The 20,640-nt window shown below is 35.5% G+C and overlaps 1 protein-coding gene across 1 annotated transcript in view; it reads right to left on the bottom strand.

Moving 5' to 3' along the window:
* The window catches only part of WDR25 (WD repeat domain 25), a 63,824-nt gene that overhangs the window by 30,455 nt on the left and 12,729 nt on the right, over positions 1–20,640 (bottom strand). The window lies entirely within an intron of this gene.

The following is a 20,640-nucleotide window of genomic DNA, read 5'->3' as shown; positions in this document are numbered from 1 at the left end:
GAATACTCTACTTAGTAGAAGCTAGATTATAAAATATCTTATGATTGTATGCTACCATATAATACGTTTTGAATTGTCTAATAAAATTGATATCAAATGCTATAACCACAACAGCAAATTCTACATTTTATTACTTTGAATATTGGTAATTGAAATAAAACAACACTTTGACAGTGCTTCACAATAGTTTTCTTGCAGTTTGAGTAAACCAAATGCAGTTTATTGCTTTAAAGTCATCATACTACTTCATGGTACTTCTCTTTGCAATTAGTCATTTTCATCCTGCAAAACACAGGAGCATGAAAACAGCACTGCCTATGAGCTTAGAAGGTTATTCTGAATTGTATCTGTTGTAATCAATTTCTCAGTTCTAAAATTGTTTATATAATGCTAGGAACCAACAGGCAATTAATGAATTACCAAAAAATTCCTTTTTTTAAAAGTAAGATCAAATTTAGCCTTCATGAATGTTGATACAAGAGCACTGAAGTTAGTATCACAATAAAACTGAATGCATGCCTGTGCATATTAAAGGATACTAAGAAGAAAAACAACTCAGCAAATCAGAAAATGCAAGTAGATGTTTTCCTTCTTGTGGCAACAGCACAATTCACAAGACAAGCGAATGTAAAGGAGGATAAAAAAGTAAGACTTTTCTTGATGTATTTTTATATTCAACTGTATTTTTTTCTTACTGGACAAAAAGGATATGCTGAAAATATCATTACTATATCTTCCATATCCAGAAGACAACTTTCAATTATAGAAAATTATTTCATCACAGTATCTTCTTGCATGGAGTGCAGTTCTACAACACAAAGCAACCAATTATCATTAATTACTCGACTAGTCAATTAAGACTGGAACCGTGATGGCTGTACCCCAAGCACTCTACCCTATCTACTAGAAAAGGAATCAGCAAATTTTTTATATTAAACTGCTTTTGAAGGTAAGTTTCTCACTTTAATGAGTTTCAATGATCATTTCAAGCTTCACAGTAATAAAAAAGGGTTAACTGTGTCTTGGAGGGGCTTTAATGTGAGGAAGTTAATGAATGAATCAAGATGAATGGAAATTCCGGTGGTACATGCTTCAGATATTGTTCTGTCATGTTTTAGTGATGAAGTATGAAAACTCAATTTTCACAAGTAGGATGAAATAAAGCAAATTCAACAGCACTTCTAAGTTTCTCCTTGATTAAAAAAATAAAAAATAATAATAAAATTTTAAAAAGCAGCTGTATAAATGGAAAAAGCACACCCCTAAAGCTGCACATTTCCCTCCATAATGTGAAATGGAACAAATAACTGACTCCTGTGGATGAGACCATTGACCATGCACCAGGAAGGTACCAAATGCCATGTTTCTCTCCACTGTACACTTTCCATCAGCTCTTTTTGCTTAGGTAATGCTGGTGCTACGATGCCTTCTGGAATTAGAGCCACGCTGGCAAGGCAGTCTTGACTGAGGAAATTAACTTGTTTCATGCCCATTAAGATAAACTTTTAATTACAGATTAAAGTATTGACAAACAAATCCAAGAATTAAATGAGCACTTAGGGGAGAACAACAGCCATTGCAGGAGGCTGAGGTCAGGCCCTAGAGGTTTCTTGTTGCCTCTCCTTGCTTCCTATTCATTTCATCTCCTGCTCTGCCTTCTGTGTGTCCTCACACGCAGACTCATGTTTCCTCATGTGTGTCCTTGTGTTCTCTGCCCTCAGCAGCAGCTCCTTTCCTTCAGTATGCATGAACAGAGGCATCGAATGCTCCTCTGAAGTTTTGGCCCAAAATGAATTGTTTTCATCCATTTCACAGCAAGCTGAAAGCAGTTGTAGCAGCACAGTGCAGCTCATGACCTCCCACACCAAGGAACACTGCAGCCCTGCTACCAAACCCCACAGATTGTACCAAATACAAGCAGTTAGATCGATGGAAAGTCAGGACAGACCTCCATCAAGATACAGCCCAATGCAAATTCACTGGAGCCTATAAATGTGTTTTTAAATAATGCTAAGAGGTGCCACTTCTGCTGTGGCTTCACAGTTCATTGTGGTATGGCATTTCTACTGCTTAATCATAGTAAGGGGCAAATGTGACTAGAGGGAGAGTTCCAACAGACTCCATCCAAAGCTCCAGATGAATGCCTACGCAGCAGCTGGTGCTCACTCTGTGCAGGCAGCCACTGTCATTAAAAAAAGGAGGGCAGGGACTGCAAAGGGTTGAGTTCTTTGCATGTGAGTTTGTCTCACTCTGCTAAACACTCAGATCCCCGATAAACAGATTCTCCAGGATAAAAGGCATTTCAGGGCTTTTCTTTTAACAGATACAGTCAAGTGCTTCAGGAATAACTCTGTGGAAATTAATATTTTCTAGTCTTTGTTTCTTCACTGCTGGTTACATACTGGTTACACTGGCTGAAACCAGGATGGAAGAATAAACCTTAAAGACTAAGTGGGCATTACCAGCAGGGTTGATGTAATACCCCATATCCCCAAAGATGACAAAGACATATACTTAGTACATAATAAATTACTGGATGTCCTGGTTTGAGCAGAGGGAACAGTTCAATAACAAATACACAGGCTCAGATATGTATCTTTTGTCCTAGGCATATAAAGATGCATCGAGTATCATAGGACTAGACACTACAATGCATCTATCTGAAAGGAGGATAGATTTATATTAAATTATTTTTACCACGAGACCAACTGTTTTAAGTGTTGTTGCTTGACTTCAAAATTCAGATCTTACAGACACTCAGTATTATTTCTAGATTAAATACTAAATTCTCATTAAACCTAAGGTTGTACTTTCATCTTGTGTCTTTAAAAAGCTCAGTAAAAAAAGTTAAAAGCACACATTTCAGCCTGCCATTCAGAAAATACTGCTTATTGCCACACATTCAAGCGATGTTTTATTTTATAAACAGTAATCAGTCCATCCTTCCCCTTTACAAATAATCCCAAAAACAATTAAATGTTATCAGGAAAAAGGCACATATTACTGTATTATCTTCCCTAAATCTAAGATTATAAAGTAATTAATTATCCAATATTTGAAAGTAATAAAAAACCAAGACTCAAAACTTTGAAATTAGCTAGTTATTTTCCAATATTTTCTTCAATGCCTTTCTGGCATTAAGGTATCATGAACACTTTAATTTCGTTTTTTCCAGTGTTATTAAAATTGGCTTTAATGTGTCAAGTTAGTTCATATTTCACTACTAGTTCTTACTCTTCTGTGCTTCACTATTTATAACATTGTTTTTCCACTTCTTTTCCACCAACTGCTTTCATTTCATTTCCTCTCATATTATAGAAAGTATGGCGACTACATAGTTATCTGCTAAGATTAAAATATGGGGTCAAAATGTCAGGTGCAAACAGCCAAGTGACAAAATTATACTGGAGATTTCTTTATGAAAGCAATTTTCTTTTTACTTTCTCTGAAGTTTGTTGTAATTCATTGCTCTTTCACATTCTTCATAATATTTGGAAAGAAAGGCTTTAGAAGTTGCTTGCTTTGCTGTATAGCTTAGGAACATTATGAAAACACTGTAACCACCACTTTAAGTAATACAACCAGACCTCCTCACCCTCAAGATCAAAAGTTCTCAAATCATGTAAGACACTAAACAATATAATAGATGAAATTTATTTTAGATTACACATTTCCAGATCCTATTTTCTGACTGAACACTTTCAGGAAAACAGCCCCTGAAAATAAAATGCTTTGGATTAAAGATAATAAAAGCTCTCTTGGTAAGACACAAAGGAAGGCAGGAGAGAGGGTAAGCATTTGATACTCAAGTAAATAGCAGCCACATTTGCCAATAGAAGAACATTCAGGAGTCTGCTATGCCATCAACCAGCTCACAGGACACAAAACACTTTTATCTTACTGACCATCAAACCAGGCAAAAAAAAAAAATCACACGAACATAAGCAGAGTAATCAAAGTGATGTGAGAACTCATCCAGCATATGAGGACTGATTAATTAGGAATCAAGCACATCTCTTTCGTTGTTATTCTACAATTATCTGTAACACCCCTGCCTCCAAGAAAATTAGATTGCAGATTAGAAAATATAGCAGCTTTACTTTTAGAAAGTGAAAGGTGCATCTATTCAAACAGTCAGTCATTAATTGCACAGTGAATCCAAGAACAATTATTTAATTGTGATAAATTAGAGGCTGGAAGCAAATATGAGGAATTAAGTTGTACGCGTTTTGCATTTCCATGCATGAAGGTACTACAGCAGAGCCAATCAAGAATACTAAACAAGAAATTCATTTCTGGAGCGTGCTTAACAAAATTAAAAACTTTTTTTAACAGATCAATTCAAGTTAATTTCAACTAACAACCACACTAAAATAACAGAACTCTTCCCCCTCTATTTAACCATGCTGTGCTATTCTTCCATAATTACCAACTTCCTCTGTCAATGGCTCCTACTACATGAATGACAGCAAGAAATAATTTCCAACTTCTAGATTTATCTACAGCTCTGTGCAGGGATGATATGGGATAGTACTGAGTTACAGGAAGCATGAAGAATTGCTACGCTTTGACAAGAACATATGCAAACCATTCTCAGGTTGCTTCACAGACTCGTGAAGCTGAAGAGACATAACTCTCTTCTCTCTCTTTCTGGCATAACATTGTTGCCATGTGTGTCTCAAGGAGACAAAAAAAAATGTATTTTTTTTTTTCCTTTTCCGTAATTTTTTGTTAACTGCAGAACTGAATTTGTGTCCAAAATTGCAACACGTTGCATCTGCTAATATGCACAGATTCAAGAGAATGGCACTCCCTGAACCATACTGTTTTTCTGATCACATCAATATCTAAATACTGCAATTTCTAATAAACACAGTAAAGAAGGAAGCCCCACACTATCTACAGATAATCATGTCATTTCCAGTTTGAAAAGCAGGCTTAGAACCCTAATTTAAAAAGTTCTTCAGAATTCAAGAGGCCAGAGGGCAGAAGTAGTCCTACGGAAAAATTACGCAAAGGTATTTGCTGCTGCTGTTCTTCAGATTCCCCACTTGGTTGAGGTGCAGCTTTGGGCAAGATCACAAGAGTTTAAAGTGCCCCCTGATTATCTCTAACGAACAGCAGTAAGGATAAGAAGTCACTCAAATAATAGTACATTTTTTTGTTCATAGAATTGAGGAAAGAGAAAGCCAGGAAAGGCAACAAATAGCTGAAAAGCAATAAATAGCTGAAAAGCAATAAATAGCTGATCTCTAGAGCTGGAAGGTGTGCCAAAGCCTCTCCAGCCACCGTGTGACTGAAAAATATCTGATTGTGGATGTGCTCGTAACGTAATGTGCGTGAATTCCTAGAGTCAATACAGGAAGCCTTTTTAATTGTTGTTTCAATTTGTGTCTTCTTAAAATAGTGAGGTAAAAATTATAGATTTAGTAAAAGGCAAATTGTGTTGAGAGGAGAATTACAAAAAAGATCACTGTCTTTTCACTCTTTTGTCTAAACTTGTAGTTTAACTGTGTAAAAAGTAAGGGATACGGTTCAAGATTTTTCAAGAGAAAAGGTACGAGCTAAAGTCTAGCTTAGTACATAACCTGGAAGTGTTAATAAATTTATTTTCACACAGTTATGAAGGATATAAACAGATATTCAGATTGTTATATAGACTATTATGACATTTGGGGCATACCAGCTTAATTTTTAAACCAAAAGTCCTAAAAAGTGTTTTTGAGCAGGATTCTGTACAGTTAGATAAAGCTAACACATTTTCAGATGTGTTGCACACTTGCTCCAGAAATGTTTAAAAGTGTGCTAGGGAACATATTTTAAAGGACATCTGTCTTCTTAACTAGACGTGGTGTAAGAAGCATATTTCAAGGCTGTCATTGGAGCAAGCACTTGGAGATTTCCATGAGCCCCCTTCTTGCAGCAGATATAACTCAAAATGAGATTATCTCACTAAACTGAAGCACAGAACTAGGGAATGATAAAAAAATACTTTATTATTGCTTTAGTATCTGAATGGCAGATTGTATTTGGATAGTTTATTATTAGATTACCCTCAGTAATAAAGAAACAAGGAGAATGGAAAATGGCACAATATAATAATTTCAATTAGCTGAGACAGCCAGGAAAAAGACTCACTTCAGGTTGTTTTGGTCTTTTTCACAAAAAAATTTAATATTAAAATGTTTCAAGTATATTTACCAAACCTATGAGGTGGAAAATCTCTCAAAAAAAAAATAAATAAATTTGAACAGTACATCAGATCTTAAGATAGCTCTTATTTTGTAGGAGACTATCCAGGCAGATGCATTTGAAGTTATAGTACCAGTAGCATACTGCTAACCAAGTTAGCAGTACTACTAGAAACTTGCTGGTGGCATAAAAACCAATTTGCAAACATGTCAATTAGCTTTAATCCTGGTGAATCCAGTGAAGGTTGAATTAAGTACAAGCACTACATTCAGCTTCAGGAAGCAGCACTAACATACTAAGCATGTCTATGAAATACTTTTCCAAGTATTTGGTGTGTTTTATTTTAATCTTGCTTCCCACAGAAACTCAGCAGCCCTTTTTCAAAGAAAGGCTCCATTACTGTTAGTTGTGAAGCTTCATTAGGGTGGTTTTGCCATTAACAGGAAAATAAAAACCTAATCAAAAGTGTGCTCTGAGCTGACAGCATCCTATGAAATTATTTTAAGAAGACACTAATAGACTAAGATAAAGTCAACATTGTCAGCTGGCAAAGGGAGAGATAAGAGAAGAAAAAGAGAATTCTGTAAAAAGAAAACAAAACACCCTCACCACTATGGGTGGTATAACGAGAGCTACTACACTTAACCTAAGCTTGTTTGTTGGCCATCTACTCTTTGAAATACACCTAACAATTCCATACTTCAAAAGCAAACTTGTAACAGAAGGAAAATCTAATCGGCCAATCAAAACTGAAAACATAAATAATTTTAAAGTATACAAACTGGCTGGGGTTTTGTCAATATAAAAATAAGATGTAGCCTCCATGGAAGCCTTTCGAGTCAAAACTGGCGAACACAACTATTAAGAAAGATGTACTGGTACAAATGCTTCTATTAGAGAATTTGTACACATTGCCATTGTATCAAAAGCTACAGTTTTACCCCATGTGATATGTTTTTCTCAGGACATAGTAATCTCACCTGCAAGTAACTTCTCCATTCCCTTAATTCTGATATGCAAAAAATAAAGAAAACATGGACACTAGTGAGTATCTATTCCTTGGATGTTGTTGGTGTCTGACATTACAGAAAGGCAAACAAGATGGACAGCTGGGACAACATTTTCATTTCATGGTTTTCAATATTCTTCCCTGTTAATAACATGCAGTTACTGAACAAGTAAGTTCATCTCTCCAAGCACCCCACCGCCCTCTCAGAGGGAGGCCTCCCCTTTCAGTTGTTTGCATTGCACAGACAGGCATATTTTGTGTCCAGACCATTGTTGTTAAACATTGATAAATAACACATACATGGATGTCGCAACATGAAACATCAGAATACCAATAACATAGTTAAACACTTGATAAAGTAAATCAATGCTAGATTATTACATAATAATTCAGAAATAGGCCCTGTTGCCTTTATAAACTGAAGCTACAGATTATAATTTGATTATAAAGTATGTTTACCTAAAAATTAATATGTCTGTGATGAGAACTGAAGTAAAACTGTCAAAGTATGAACAAGTTCAGGGTGAAATCTTGGCCTGCCAGGTCATTTACATGAAAACACAGTTAAAAGTTTCAAAAGTTAGTCAATAGCAGTTATATCTGAGTGCTTTCATGACACAGCAACTCATTGTAAATTTTTCTTTTTATGATGGTATATCTGTAGCTGTGCTATTGAGCTAGAGTCATGCCAGATTTATAGTCAACTATTTCCATTTAACACCTGGGCTTCACAAAATAACAAAACAGAACAAGCACTTTCTTTCAGGCCATTTGCACAAAATAATATAAGCAGTGAATATGAAATAATCTGCTTCTTCATGACACCTAGCTACTGAGTCACACGTAAACATGAAATACAGAGTTTGCCATGAGAAATAATCTTCCTGCATGGCATATCAATTCAATATATACATTACTGTTATTATGCAACACAGATAAAATTTTACAAAAATTAATTACTACCTTATTATTGCTGGGACAGACAAAATATTTAGGTGTGGAAGACACACCTGATAAAACAATAATAATAAAAAATCTAACACTTTCTTTATTTGACAGAATGGTAACTCAGAGGGTTTGTTATATTTAACAAACCAATGAAAAAACTAAGGAGACCTTAAATTGTGCTGCTACAGTCATTATGAAGTGCAATTATGAGAAGGTAAAATTATTTCAGTGGAAGTCCTTTGAGAGGCCATTAAGGTGCTATTAAAAGACCATTATATTCCTTAACTTCAACAGTAAAGCTACTTCATTACTAGTCATATCAACATTTTAAAGAGAGGAACACAATTCTCACTCAAAAGACGTATTTCAACAGTAACTACATCATCCTCATTTTGCTTCTTTTATTTGTAGGTTTAAAGGCTGCCAATATTCTGCTTGTTTGTGTAAGACTTAAGATCCAGGTGAAACAATTTCCAGATGTGTTGACACAAGAGTCATTAATGCCAATGGAAGTTGAGGGTAGGGGGTTAATAAACTTAAATCTTTAGATTGAGTTTGAAACTTACTCTCCTAACTGAGGGAATATTAACACCACTATTAATTTCTGATTAAGCAATTAGTGGTTTCATACATATACTCCATAATTATGCAGCTAGCAAAAGTTAGGCAATATATTTATGACCAGCTGATAAGCATTTGGGTCATGAAAAAGACTTCAAAATTACTTTTGCATCCATTAAATACATGGTGATTCTTCACCTTTAGGCACTGAAGATAGCTTCTTTCTTCAGTCTAGACATTCTCTTTACCCTCGCTTCACTTTCCACCTGAAAGATAATTTCCCTCAAAATCAAAGTCACCCCTGCAGAAAGTTCAGGTTATTTCAGATGTACTTTCAAGGCTAATCTAACAATTATTCCAACAGGGCTCTGCCACAGTGAACTGACTGATGAACAGCTTCAAAGCCAGGAGACATGTCAGAGTGAGCTGCCTGGGCCTCAGTGTGTTGTGACACAGCAGCAGTGGCAGCGCCTACAGAGCAGCATCCTTGCTCCATGCAGAGGCACAGCCACAGCCCAGCACGAGTGACCTGCTGCCAAACCTGGACCAGACATGTCTTCTCTATGGATGAGCAGCAGAGAATGCGACACAGGCACTGCTCAGGAGTGGGGTCGAGGGGCAAAATAACCAGACGTTTTATTATTAAATATGGTTGTAAAACAGTACTGTTACAGAATGTGCTAATAAATGGCAATAATCAACAACATCTTCAAAATAAGCAATACAGAAGAGAGTTTCAATGTGTTTCAGTTTCCAGAACTGAAAGAAATCCCCAGTTGGGACACAGACTATGCAGCTACCTTAAACTGATTGCCAAGTAACGCATTTTCCTTAATCACTTTTTATGGATCCCTTAGAAGTAATCTGTGTTCCCAAAGGTCCCGTAATCACAGGCTGAAAACATTACCTCTTCCTATTACATGATATTTTTAGAGTATCATTACATAATTGAAGTATGATGGCTACTGCGCAAGCTTTGGCCTATCATTTGTTATAAAAGTTCTTCAGCTTTGAACCTCTCATGAAAATAAAAGGAAATTTATTAACTTCAGCAGTAGCTGATTTTTCAACTCTGATACTTAATGGCTGAAGGGGGTGGGGGGGAAGGCAGTGAAACTTGGAACCAGTATATCTTCCTTGTGGAATAAATTATTCCACACCATTTAGAAGTAAAAATTTTTTCACCAGACATCCCAAAACATGGGTTTCAAAGTACTAAGTATTTATATATACACACCACTTAGAAAATACCTGGACTAACTAGAACTATCTATGAACTTAAAATCAATTATGAATTTGAATACTGACAACAGTACTCTAAAATAGCATAGAGAGATCTAGATTCTACAAATGAAGAGCATCCCATAATGTGTTGCACATGCCTGATGTTAAATACCACACTAAAGCACAAGATAAAGCAGCATTATATTTTTTTCAAGTGTCATAATACTTTAAGGATTAATATCTGCTTTAATTCTTAACATCTTTGACTGCTACTTAAACAGAAGGTTTTTAAATTCAAGGTAGTCTTGGTTTTAAATGTAGACGTCTTTAAAAAGATATTTTTAAAGTGAAACTTCATAGCATTTTTAAATGCTGGAGTACTCCTGTATTCATTTGAAAATAAAACCAACATACAGTTGTTTTTGATGGGGTTTTAGGGTGTGTTTTTTTTAATGGGTTTCATAAAACAATCATGGATCATCTGATTCAGTTCATTGTATTGTAGCACTTCCAGTGATCATCTAATTAAGGCAGGGCAGCGAGCTTTTAGTTTTAGGGGCAAAAAGTTTACTCATGCACAGTGTGTGTGGCAGAGAAGTTAGTTTTTTAAACAGGGCTGAGGGGTACAAGTTCCATGTACCCATTTAGTATCATTATGGAATACAAGACATATTTTAAAATGGACAAAATTAGTTTCAACAAACTAAATAGAGTAGGTTGTTTAATACACAGTACTAGCAGCACAGTTTCCACCTCCACTAAAATAAAAATATATTAAAACAAACTCAGTAAGATGATATTGCTGTTTAAGTATACTTCCAGGGAAGTGGGCAACAAAGAGAAAAACTAACACAATTCCGTGCACCTTAAGTATAAACTAATATTCTCTACAGGAATGAATGCCATCCCAGAGGAGAATATAAACTAAAAATTGAGGAGACACGTTGAATAATCAATGAAATATCAAATATTATCTATTTAAACTATAATCAAAGTGGGCAGCTAGACAGGGTAGTGTGAAAAAGCAGCTTAGTTTCTGTTAATATGTATGAAAGCTTTAATTCATATGTTGGTTAGAATCCATGGTATAAATCTGTTCAAAACACAATCATTGTGCAGTTGATAGTATTTCTTATTGTTTACATTTCTTTCCAACATTAAAGCTGAGAGAAAACTGACATTATTTATTTTTGTTTTTCTACATTGCCAAGTGAAATCTTCACAGTTCTAATTTCCTTCTTTGAAAACAAAACATCGTTATTAATAAAATTCTCCTGAGACCCTTAAGATGATTCATCTTAAGGAGATCAGCACAAGGTCCAAATCTCTCTGCTGCAGGAATTCTTGCTCAGGTGGGTCTCCAGTGAATGGTTTAAGGCAGAATTTATCCAGAATGAAGTCTGTGAAAAATACTGTTAAATCCTGGAAGCTGAAGAGCATCACAGAATGAATAACACTATGAGATACAAGTGATTATTATATTCAGGATGTTTGCATTTTCTGTCCACTCACAAGGAGGGTCTCTAGTATGTAGAAGTATAGGATGGCTGTCTTCTCCAGTGCCTAGGTTTTCTTTAATGTGTGCAGCAGAGCACACAAAAGATATTCCCTCAGCACATTCCTGACCAGTAAATGTAGTAAGAGACAATCCAGCTCTGCAGTGGCTATCTAGGAAACAAGTCAGTTTTAAAACAACTTGCCCGTTTCTAATTTTGTTTTTCTATTTTCCTCTCAAAACACACCACAAGTCAATTTTCTTCACCCAGTGCAGCTGTCACCATGACTATTCCTTGGCCCACTGGTGAAGCACTGCACAGCCAGGGTGGTGGTAAGGGTGCTAGGAAGCTCACTGTCACCAACAGAAGTCTGACCTTCCCTTCCAGCTTCCCCCATGTTACAGACAAAAATATTTCACTTCCACATTTACCTCCAGCATGCTGGGGCCATTACACTGCTCTTCAGATCTGTGTGCCTCTACACTAAAGAGAAGAGTAGAGCTTTGGTTTGTTTCCCCAGTTGTTAAAGCCCCCATTGACATTACTTCAGCTGTCTCAGGTTAACTAAGACTTGATTCATTCACTGTAATTTTAGCACAGATGTACATCTGCTGTGTCATCCGATCTTCTTTTTAAGTATATTCACTTTTCAAGTGAAGTGATTACAGCAGCTCCTCTTCTCCAAGCAATTTACACAATGTCAACACACACCATTAGAATACTTGGATCTTTTTTTTTTTTTTTGAGGGAACTCAAGTACCTACGTATTAACAGCTTTACACAAAACAAAACTGATTAGCCTTTGTTATTCTCCTTTGCATATCTATGCAACCCATTAGATAGAGAGGAACCTGGCATTCACATGACAAATAACAGAAGATTGAAAATATGTTTAATATTCGTCTTTGTAATAGAGTTCAGTTCCTATAACATCATTTAGATTGCCCTACAGAGTTTCTGTACTTTGTACTTTATAACATTTAATCTCTCTCCTGTGAAATCTTGAAGAACAACCTATTACATAAGTCAGCCCAACAGGAAGTTATTGACAGTGATTTAATGAAAGCCTTTATCCCAAAAGGCATTGGTAGGTAATTTGCAAACCTAATGTACACCTAGTCAGTAGAGAGGGTGTTCTATGTTCTCTTACATTCCTACAAGGTAGCGCAGTGATAAAGCCAACCTGAAGTTGAACACCAGATCACTGACTATATTTTTCATCAACACAAAGCAGAACAGTTTGCATCAAAATTTAAGATTCTAAAAATAACCATGGAAGAACAGCTAACTATTTGTTTCATAGACTCCAAAAGACTTTGGTAAATAGCCTTTTCTTTATTAACACATAGGGGGCTGTTAAATAATAAATTCAACAACATTAAACACAGCCTTAATATTAATTAAAAAAAAAACAAACACCAACAATGGTATTTCTTTTAGTTAAAGCTGATAACCACCTAAAAATTGTGTATTTACTTAATCTGATTATCACATGGTGAGAAAAAATGGCAGCAATTTAAGATATAAAAAGCTGTGCCTTAAAGAGGGATTATTATTACTGAAGTTCAAATGTTTCAAAGCTCTTTACCAGATGAAAATATTTTTTTTTGTAATTTTAACTAGTAGTACAACTGAAGTGAGATGTCCTGCTCTAAAAGTGTGGGTGAAAGCACCTATAAATATTCAGAATTGTACCAGTTAAAAAGTATCTACTATATTACTCTACAGTAACAATTTTACAGCTGTTTTACGGCTGGTATAGAAGCATAAGCTAGAAATTAAAATAATAATACTTCATTCTAAAAATCTAGAACCAGGTTAAAAACTAGCTTTCTCCTATTTCAATGTTGACATGAAACCATGGATCAATGACAGTCAAAGTTACCAAGGAGCAGATATGAACATACTGACACTTAGGAACATTGCCTGTCATTTACATAGGATCCAATTAATTATTTTTAACTAGATAAGCAGAAGTGATACTTAGATATCTAAAATTACACACCACCGCCTCACCCACACAGTTTTTTTTCTAAAGCCAGATGAACACATTTCATTTTAGCAGGCAATTATGCATCATTATTCTATTCCCCCAGTAAGGACTGCCCCTGATTACATTCACATAATGCAAACCTCCTTTATCATCATGTCAGTGTAGGGTAACATGAGACATTCCACTGTTAAACTCATCCCAGAGGACCACTTGCCTAGCTCAGCAGGGCATCACACCAACCCCTGCAGCTTTTAGCACCCAAGCTGGCTTGATTCATCTATGCAGTGCAGCACTAAAACATGCACATAAATCCAAAGTAGCTTTCACCATAGGTCCCAGGGTGCTCAACACCTTGGCACTACCATAACATAAGCATTTAAGCAATACGGATGCACACGAGGTAGAATTTGGTTCAGCATTTCTCACTGTAGTATGACATGTCTAGAGAAAGTGTTACTTCACTACTAGAAATATTTAATTGTATTTATTTACTTCACTATCACTGTAGAACTACAGAATGAATAATTTAAAAATTAATAGCTAATCTAAATATTTTGGGTTTGGGTTACTTGAAAACTCTCTTAGTATTACAGGCTTCTGCATATGAGCAAAAAAATTAAGATTAGTGACCAGTTTTGAACATATTTTTCAGGAATATTTAATTCCTATTTAGGCACATAAAAATAAACAACATCTAAAAGAAACAGTCCTAATGTCAGCAGCTGTGGATCAAAGTTTTTGATAAACCAACTCTGTACTAAGATACTCAAAAAGCAGATTTCTCATCAGTCCTTAACAAAGAAATGAGTCTTTCATATACAATGATGGGAAAAAAAATAAGCAATAAGTTTTACTTGGTTTCAACACATTCGACATAGCAAACATATGGATAAGAAAGCTTTTTGTCATTCAGAGCATTACCATTCAGTTAGAATGGGTCTATGATGTTTCTCCAAATATTAATCATAGAATGTAAGGTTGGAGGGGACCTCAAGGATCACCTCATCCAATCTTTCTAAAATCAAAACCTGTTAGTTGTGAAAAGCCTGTTTTTTCCAAGTCATGTTTCAACTGAAAAATTATTGGAAAGTTTCCCCAATGAAGTGCTTACCACATCCAGCACTACTTTAATATAACACCTTGAAGACCCTTTCACAATCAGATTCATGTTATTATATTTCAGCTTGCTATGTATCTCAGCTTCTTCTCCACCTGTGTTGTCATCACTAAAATACTTTTACCACTCCAAACAATATTAATCACTTCCTTGATTATGCTTTCGTGTACCTGAAGTTATCTCTACTCCCATTGCACAAAGCACAGTTAATTAGTTTAATTAATCTTCATGACTGCTTCTAAAATTTTGTAGCTTTTCTTGTTGTTCTCTGATTTGGCTTTGAATTGAAGTCTGAGACTCAAACATCTGCTTAGCATGTGGCAAGAGTTCTCACAAATTAAAGTCTTTATTGTAAAGCATATATTGTATTTTACAGAAAAATATTATTATGATGTTATATGAAGTTATATATTATTACCAGGATATCAATGGACACCTCAAGCACACAGGTGAATGAGTGTGCAGGCAAAGAGATTAAACAGTTTTAAGTAGAAGTAATTGAGAACAGAGGTTTTCTATTAATTTCAAGCTCTTTATATATTAAAAGATCTCTATAAATCTATATTTTAATAACACACAAACATATGTAAAGTGTGCTGCTGCAATCAAGGAGACTGCCATTGTTGAAGAAAGATTTCTTTTTTAAGGGGAAAAAGTTGAGAGAATCCTTTGACATTTCAATTAAGTTGCTACATGAAAGGCAAAGAAGAAAGATGGAAGAGGGAAGCTGAAAATTAGAACATAGGGAGGATTTTCTAGGATCTATGAGGGTTTGTTTTTTTTTGTTGCAGTGTAAGCTATCCTGGGTTGTATAATGCTCTTTGCCAAGAAAAAACATCCTTACAGAGAGAAAAACATACTGAGCATAGGTGCCATGACTGAAAAAAACCCTTCTGGTATTATCATAAGCTGTACTTCTTTAGCTGAAGATGTCAACACACCTTTGTAACACCTCATGATGGATCTAGGCTACCAATCTACTTCACTACTGCTTCTATCTTCTTATTCTGCTAAAAAAAAACAAAAACAAAAACAAAAAAAAAACCAACCCTGCTGCTTACTTTTTTTAATAAACGGGAAAAAAAAATATATAGCTTGATTCAGATGTTAGAAACACTGCCCAGACAGCAGAGCAAAGGGAATGGAAGAACTGACTCCATGTAGCAATGCTAGAGGTAAAAAGTACAGAGGGCCAAAGAAAGAGTAACACTTTAACAATGAGTTAAGTAAAATGGTTTTCATACTGCTACACCTTTAGAAGGAAAGCACATTTTTCATGGTGGGTAAGAAATTGCAGAAACATAAGTACTACCTTGAGTAATTACAGTTAATTAACTAGCAATGAGGCCCTATTTCCAAATGTGACATTTAAAGCACGTAATGTGATTGTGAATATTCACAAAGATAATTAAGTTCATCTGCTTCAAGTCTCTGATTTGAGCACATCTGAAAACACCTCTTAAACTATCATTAGACCTGTAATCAAGTATTTTGTTGCTCAGGAAAATTGGATACCTTTACTTACCTGCTAATATAAAGATATGCGTTCAAATGCAAGTATGTGGCTTCTGTTACAAAACTCTCCTTCAGGCAAAAGCTGAGAAAAAACACACTAATTTTCATTGTTTTCTCCAAAGTGACAGTTAAAAATTAATTCCTAACACCACCAGATGGAACCAAAACCAAAAATGACTGAGCTTCCTTAACTGAACTCAAGATCACAAGACTAATATGAGGGATACTTCTTTGAAAATATTCATCATCCTGCCAGGGGTACCGCTACTGTGCATACTGAGGATACTACCCACATTAGGTTGTATAATTTCTTCCATCTTATCTACAGTTAAGTCAAATTCCTCACAAAAATACAACCAAATCACAGGGGTTAAATACAATGTATCATTTAAAAACGTGAAAGATCAGAAAATGCATTGAGATTATTTTGTTGGGAAAAAAAGTTATAAACCTTACTGACTTCAGAGATGGAAGGAGGCTTTGATCATCTACACTGGCCTTGGTCTTGATCAAGACTTCTTGGAGAAATAAACCCTGAAAATAGGAAAAAACTAACCCCAAGAACAAGGTGTCAAAACAGTCATGCCTTAGTACTTTATTCTTCTAAGAGCAGAGAAAGCTTCTTTACACCAGAAAAGACATTAATGAATAGTGTGCTCTAAGATGAAGAACAAACATTTAGGCAGCATTCTAAAGAACAATAGATTAAGTTTATTCTATTGCTCTCCAACTATTTGACACAGAGGACTTTCAATCAGTCAAAATGTGTGCATAATTGTGTGAATCAAACAGTGTGAATAACTGTATGTTATAAGGATGCCTTGCTGGTCTGTACCTCTCAACCCAGTTTGACTAGCAGTTTTATTCTATACTTGAAAAGTCTCTCCTGATGAAAGTTTTGTGAAGAAATATGTTTGGAGGGAAAAAGAGGGTGGAATCTTTCTAAAAAAAGAAAAATGTTCTAAAAAAGCATGTAGTGCCAAGAAGCTCCTGACCTTGTTTCAAAGACAGCTCCTGTAGCTGCCTAGCTAAATGCACATTTAGTGTTCTGCTTCGAAGGTGCATTACAAGCACTAGCAATGCCAACTGCCTGGAGAACAGAGAAGGGTCTAAGACACTCCAAGCATTAACCCCTGAGCCTGTACCCAACAGGAGCAGTCAGCTGGACGTTGCAAGGAAGCACTGGTCCTTTTCTCATCAGTGAAAGGACAATACCTGAACCCAAACAGCACATACATCTCAGGATCCCAATTCCAGGTTTGGGAAGAACTTCCTCAAGAGATTCACATGTTACCCACCTTTCCCAATATGTTTTCTTACACTGTAAATGGACAGAGAAAGGAGAAAAAAATGTTCATAATGTCTCCAGAGATGAACAAGCGTGAGAAGCGAGATCACGTTGCTGCACTTCTAGTAAAGACACAAGTTCAGATATAAGTGATCTTCACAACTGTAACTTTCCAAAAAGTTCTCAAGGCATATTTCAGAAAAACACTTGGGCTTACCCAAAAAAAAGAAATACAGTGGAGGAATAAAACTTGTCCTCAAAGCTACTGCTGATTTAGTCCCCCCAAGCAGCTGGGTTACAAGACTGAAGGGCACTGCTTTTTAGAACAATACAACCAGGGAACTGAAGGCATAAACAACAAGCAAAATGACGTTGTTAGTATTTTTCTCCTATTTCTGTGGAAGTATGACAAGATAATGCCTTTTGAAATTTCAGAGATTAAATGAGTATGTTTCTAATGCTCACCATTGAATTTACAACAAATTAAGATGAAGGCAACACTTAAAAACATGTTTTTCAATTGAATTCATCTAGTCTACAGAGACAATATGATGGTATTGGACCATATACATCATAAATCAACATGTAGATTATGCATACTATTTTCTCAGGCCATTTTAAAATCCAAATTAAGAAATATCAGAATTACTGCAGAGATTTGTACTAAAAAGGCCTAGAATTTAACTCCCTGTGTATTAGTCAATTCCAATAAACCATCAGAAATTCCCAACCAAAATATCCAATAAGATTTGCAAGAACAGTGAAAGCAAATCGGAACAAACAGTAAGATTCACACAATCAGAGACTTCATCTGATATATTAGTCATCTGTGACAGTCAATCTCTTTTTTAGCTTATTCCCACTATTTGAGAAAGGGGTGTGGTTACCACATCCTGAATAGTAAAGCAAACTGCCAAGGGAAGGAAAAAAAGAAAACTAAAAATAAAAGAGAACCACCTATAAAAAAAAATAAAATTCTTAACTCTGAAGACAGGCAACTTTTACACTACAAGCAAAGCTCACAAAAATGTAATTTGTAAGTAAGTAAATATATCCAGTAAAGGATACTTAAAATCATCAGTTACCAGCAACCCTACCCTTCTCAACAGCAAAGTGATTCAGTCATTGATTGCCATCTTTTAATGTATTGTGTTCTTTATTGTGCAGAAAGATTCTGGGATAATCATGCCTGAAGCTAATCACAGTGTCTCCATAAACCATTGATTCCAAGGAAGATGCTCATACAAACCACATTTTCAGCCAGCTAAAAGTTATGAGCATGACTGGGGTTTTTTGTACCTATAAAATAACAATTGTACATTCATGCTGGGCAGACAGTGCAAGAGAAGTAACTTCACACACACCAAAATAAAGGGAAGAATTCTCACCTATTTGGCAGTTAACCTTTAAGTGTTTTGTGACTAATCATTGTAATATGGCTATAGATGTACCTCAAATTATAAGTTCCTGGAAAACGAAGAAATGAAAAGAGATTACCATATTCCTATAAATCAGCTAGTGATTTAAGCTATGGTTAGTTGGACAATATGAAAAATAAGAATTATTTTAGCAGAAGGCAATGCCAAGTGTGGCAGAGATTCTTAAATCCCCACCCCAGTTTTATACTACATATACTAAATTGTTGGCTTGAGAAAAAGAATACACAAAAGTTTACTTGAAATAAATTATCTGCTTCATGCAGAGCATTAGGCATATTTGGGACAACATGGTTTAAGCAAAGCAGTTTGATGCACATATTCAAGAGAAATAAATATATAAGAACAGGTAGCTATTAAGAATTACTTTAAAAACACTAAATTTTCTACTGTTAAACCTATATGGGAGAAGAATAACATGGCATAAATTCAGCACTTCCTCATCAAGTTCACAGGGTAATAGTAGTGTATAAGAATGTGTTCAGAACACCTAAAAGCAAAATCACACTAGTGGTTACTAGTAGGTAGTATTTGTCCCCAAAAAACATTTAAGCAATCAATATCTTACCAGCAGGCAAAGAAGAACTTCACATGTATTATATCTCACCATGAGCTAACTAGCTAAATTATTATAGCCATTTATTATATAATCTGATTTTCCCTTCACCTCTATGTATCTTACTTATTACCATCCATCACTTCCCCAAGTGACATACACTTAGGCTCTATTAAAAGTGGGGATTCCTTATGAGTGTTAAACACCTCAATTTCAGACTTACAGCACTTCAAAGGCAAATTGAGAAGTGTCCGCAGTTCCTGCAGACAACTAAGGACCAGATGGGTACATTCACAAAAAAGTATCCCTCAGATACTTGCATCCCACAGACTTTGTTCATCCACTTTTAGAGAAAGAGACACTGCTCTATTAGGAACATAAGTACAGTCTTAGCACCCCAGCTTCTGAAACATTGCCCCAAGTCATAGGTCAACAGCAGATAATTTCTGAACACAGGAGGGAGAAAACCAACACTCACCAACCCTTTCAAGTTGTTTGGGTTTTGCTTTTTCCTTAAGTTTCAGTTAAGCAGAGGCTATCAAAACTTCAGACATATCTATTTGCACTGTACTTCAATATTATCATGCTTTTTAAATATAAAATTCTGAATCAGCTAAAGCCACTCATATGCTTTACAATTTGATATTTAAATATGTAAATGTATAATATCAGACAACTATCTCTTCTATTAATATGGACAATCTGTGATTCTGTGAAAATAAAAGAAGCAACTTAAGCTGTCTCATTCTTGCACATTATCCACTGGGAGAACTTGACACACAGCAGGGACAACAGCTATGAACAAGCTTCACAGACCCAACCATTAGATGAGGGGTGGCTGTTCTACAGCACAATGCAGCTGGACGCACTGTAAGCAGGCACACAACTGGCAGCATTTCTGCAATAGCAGAGAGTAACACATTGCTACCACAGTTCTAAAAATAATAGTAAACACTTGCAATTAAGTATAAATTTCCATCTGTACGAAAAAACCTAATCCACATTCACAGGCAAATACTGCCCCATTCCCAACATTAACCGAGTGGCTTTCTTATTTTAAGAAGTAGTTATTGCAGCCTTATTACCCACACTGATTTGAAGTAATATCTGACTATGAGGGGCAGTATAGAGTTAGTGATTCAGAACACCTATCTGAAAACCTGAGCTTTAATGACTTTTACATTCCTTTATCAGTGAACCTCAGCAAGTAAACTTTTCTTTACAGCTCTTCAATCTTTCAACTAAAATATAAATTGGCTATTATTTCCAAGGTTACTGAGAATGTTAGTAACTGAAAAAAAAAAA

This window comes from Apus apus, chromosome 5 (assembly GCF_020740795.1).
Source record: "Apus apus isolate bApuApu2 chromosome 5, bApuApu2.pri.cur, whole genome shotgun sequence".
NCBI classification, from domain to species: Eukaryota; Metazoa; Chordata; class Aves; order Apodiformes; family Apodidae; genus Apus; species Apus apus.
This window is presented reverse-complemented; position numbering and strand designations above follow the sequence as displayed.